This window comes from Limulus polyphemus, unplaced genomic scaffold (assembly GCF_000517525.1).
Source record: "Limulus polyphemus unplaced genomic scaffold, Limulus_polyphemus-2.1.2 Scaffold455, whole genome shotgun sequence".
Classification (NCBI taxonomy): Eukaryota; Metazoa; Arthropoda; class Merostomata; order Xiphosura; family Limulidae; genus Limulus; species Limulus polyphemus.
Genome location: NW_013666065.1, coordinates 248226 through 252622, shown reverse-complemented (window position 1 = coordinate 252622; position 4397 = coordinate 248226). Strand labels below are relative to the sequence as shown.

At 34.3% G+C, this 4397-nt stretch overlaps 1 protein-coding gene across 1 annotated transcript in view; it reads left to right on the top strand.

Moving 5' to 3' along the window:
• Positions 1 to 4397, top strand: part of LOC111085541 (ras-related and estrogen-regulated growth inhibitor-like) — a 27661-nt gene that overhangs the window by 12644 nt on the left and 10620 nt on the right. The gene's annotated exons all lie outside the window — the stretch shown is intronic.

The window sequence follows — 4397 nt, the reverse complement described above, 5'->3', positions numbered from 1 at the left end:
CGTGTAACTTTGCGCAAAATTCAAAACAAACAAACATAGAGAGAGGTTACAAGACCTCTTTCTTTTAAAATAACGTCATAAAAATACTCTAATTCAAATATAAAAATAGATAAACTATAAGGAATAATATACATCAGATTAGACGGGCATTGATTACATACTTCAATAATCAAAATAATATAGCTAAAATCTAGTTGATAAAGTTTTATTATGACATTATTGCATGTAGTTTTATGCTATTTTATGATGTTTTAGGAATCCCTAATGAATATGGAATACATTTAATAACCTAAAGCCATTCTAAAGAGAAGATTAATTTCACTATTTCAAATATTTGTATATGCTAACGCATTGAAACAAAAAGCCGTTGAAATTAAGCTGAGAATATTTTCAAGTACAGTTAACAGTGTACCAAAAGTTTAAATAATAACGAAAAATTTCTGCTACTGAGAATACTTTGACTGGCAACTGCTGGAAACTATCTAAAGGAAAGATGGCTGAAATGGCCTCTTAACGCAATGGGCAATATTTTGAGATCCATCTGACTGATTCGAACAATATAAAAATATCATATGATAATTGAAATTAGTCTGAATACTGCTAACCTCAAATGTAAATGGTAAAACACGTCTTTCGTTGTGCTTATAGCACATATTGTTAACACTGAATGACTAGAAATATATAAGGTGGTTTGATGAATCATTTTACACCCTTTTGTGATTGGTCCAACAGTTGTAATTTCCTGATTTAGTATAAGTAATACGAACATCTTTGTGATTTCAGGCACAGACATTTATGTAGTCAATCAAATGTCAATGCTTGAAGCATAGTTGTTGCCAAAAAGTCTTGTAATAATTTTTCTGGCAGAACAGTGTGTTGATGATTGTAAGACCCTCTTAGGCATCAAGAGGAGGATGCTAATACAGTTGACTTTTCCTAATTTCTTCCTTGCCAATAGTTACATTTCAGAGGTTTGAGTCCTTTCCATCTTTACTGTTGCAGTCGCCGAGAAAAATAAAAGAATAAATATTTCTTCCTCTGAAACGCCAGAAAGGACTTGATAAGAGTTGGAGTAAAATTTGTCCTTGATTTTATTCTCTGCGTCAATAGTCGGGTCATATACGCTGATAACAGTGGTGTATCAGTTCCCTGCTAGTTTGAGAAAGAGAGCCATAAGGTACTTTTTTATTCCAACACTATGATTTCGTCATTTTTTTCTTCTTCCTCTTTACCCTTCCAGAAGAAGATATAACTAGCTCCTTGTTCCTTTAGCTCCCCCCCCCTCTCAGGCTCGTCGTGTCTTGCTCAAGGCAGCAATATCAATGACATATCATTTGAGTTCTTGTACCGTAATTGAAGTGGCATTCACTGTTATGACTGTATATGAGGGCCCTAATATCTTAAGTCCCAAAACTGATTTTGCAACTTTCTTGAGTTTGACCACAGTAATGGTGATCCAACTGGATGCTGTTATCAAATCAGAAAAAGGATAGACAGACTATACTTAGGGCACCTCTTCTAGGCTCTTCCCTATGTGGGGTGAGCAGGGCAGATCCAGAAGAGGACTGTTTAGTCGCATTTTTTTACTTTTGGACAACACTCCATCCTCAAACATACTGTTGGTGTGAACGTGCTTTGTAGTCACTCTGAGAAAAAAACATATACACTGGATAGGTGAAGTGAAAAAATAGTTTCATTGGCCACTATTGATATGTTTGATGCTTTTCACTATCATATAGGTACAGCTTATTTCTCTTTGGTTAACTTGTGTTCAGGGTTACTGATGAGGAGTGGAATCCTCCGAAATTAGTATAACCCAATAACACACGTTGATCAAGGTGTATATTGAAATGGACTTCTCATAAACTTAGACTTCGAGATTAAACAATTTTCGGAATAGTACGTTTATGCATTAACATTCCAGTCTCCCAAGTGCTAGACGATTTTTTTGTAACTGTCGTCTTCATGTCAATTTATGACTAGAAGCATCTAGATCTCACTATACTGCTCCCATCGTCACTAGCTGATCGCCAAAGGACTTGAAAAATATTAAAAGATGTTGTTTCCACAGAAAATTCCCGTGTGTGACATTGTTATTGTGAATTAAGAAACTATTGAACACCAGCTTTTAAACGGTTCTTGACAAGACAAAACCGTTATTCAATAGCAAGATTACCAAGAAGATTGGTGGTCTCGCTTTGCTGCATCCTTCAGCTTCCTTCATACCCATTGAGATTCTAACATCTTCTTCTGCCTCCTTCGCTTTTGAGAACTTCTTATCTTACTGGCACTGACGCTGTTTGGTCCACGACTGCTTATTTGCCAGAGTTATCCCCTGCTTATTTCGCATCTAACCTTTACTGAAGGTAGTTCCACTATCTGCCACACGTAGACATCCTGAACAGCATTACACCTTTAATAGTATGAGAAGAGGTCCCGTGATATGTGAGGGGCTCTTTGATTCCTTTAGAGGGATAAATAATATTCAGGGTGTACCTAAATATGTGATATGTGAGGGGATCTTTGACTTCTTTATAGAGATAAATGATATTCAGGGTGTTACTGTGTATTGTTACTGGTTAAATTTACCCTATAATGTTGATAAATATAGTCTCTTCCAAAATGATACTGAAACAACCCATAATGCTCGTTTTGTCCAAAATCGTTTTCAAGAACATGAGAGTGACTTCAATCATATTTCTTAAATAGTAAAATCACTGGATTTCAGGTTAATCGATTAATCAATTTAGAATGAATTTGGAAGTCACAATTGCTACTATTTTCTCTTCCAACAGCTATGACCCTGTTTCTGCCAACACTCTTGATATAATTGGCTGCTGTCACACAATACAGATTCAAAACTTTTTGTACAGCGCCTTTTCATATGCTAAGACGAGGGTGTTTTTGCAACAAAAGGTGGATCATCAGAATATAATGTGGGGTCCTAATATTGTAGCCAGATGGTTTTGGAAATATGTACAACAAACATGTCTACAAGATGTCCAGAATATTCTAATCAACACATTCATAATGCTTTTCGAGATTAAAATTATCAAAAAGTACCTCACCGATCTTTCTTTATTTTGTGATTGAATATATGTTTAACAAATTTCGAGAGTACACGTGAGAAAGTTAAAGTATATAATAAAGTAACCCATTTTCTGCTAGTATGATACATTTTGTTGGTAATTTAGAGTTTTACAGCATTCTTTCTTTAGTTTTTGTAGTTTTGACCTATAATTCGGATGTTTTCAATCTTTGCTAATCATCTCTCACGATACCATCTATCTTATATTTTCAATTTTTCACTAGCGGTTCTCTCTAAAAAATATTATTAAATGCTATTGCAGATAGCACTTAGTTTGATACGATGCCCCCTGATAGCTCAATAATAAAGCTTGAAAGCTTATAACGATAAAACTCTGGGTTCGAACCCTTCGGTCGGCACAGTCCAGATAGCTCATAGTGCTTGACAAAAAACAAACGAAACGATTTTTAAACAACGATTTTTTGACAAGACCAGGTAAGGCTAGTTAATCTTTAAATACATAATTATGTTTACATATACATACACTTCTTTAAGTTATATTATTTGAAAGTATAACAACGCTTTGGATTTAATATCCACAACCGAAAGCTATAAACATGAAATTCAATAACACAGGCCTGCGATGGTTTTATTGTCTTGAAATTTTTACATGTTCTCCAGCAATTTCTGTGCGCTAAATCCGAAAATGATATCAATTTTTCTCGATCACGAACAGATTTTTCACAAAATGTCTTTTGTACGTTTGGATAAGTGAATCATTTTTATTGAAATCGGGTCACATTTTGTTATGCTTATAATATTGACAACCACTAGCTATAGATTTATCTAAACAAATCGCTACGTGAGAGCCTTATCGATCGTTCTAGAACCCAAAAATAATAATAAAAATTGTTCATTGTGGTAAACGAAATAATAATTTGATCTAAGTAAGAGTTTTTTTTTCTTCCCGATTTGTAACAAATCCTCACGTGATAAAAAAAAAATATAATATTATTTTCGAAATCTGCGAAAATATCCAGAGAGAGAAGATTTTCGCAGAATTTGAAGCTTAATATGCTCAACTTACTAAACCTAAACCAGTATCGGAGGAAGAACTAAGTTCGCTAAAGGCCAGAGTACGTGATTTGGCATAGAGAACATTTTCAGGCTATAAAATCTCTACGCTCGAACAAATGTATTCTTATCACAAAACCTGACATAAGTTCTGGTACCGTTGTTTTGAATAAAACTGACTACATTGAAAAAATATGTGACAACTTAATGATTACACGGCAAAAATTGAAAAGAAGTTTCAAAAACGCTTATTAGAACCGGTTAAGAAAGGTTCCTTACCACGTGATATTTATGA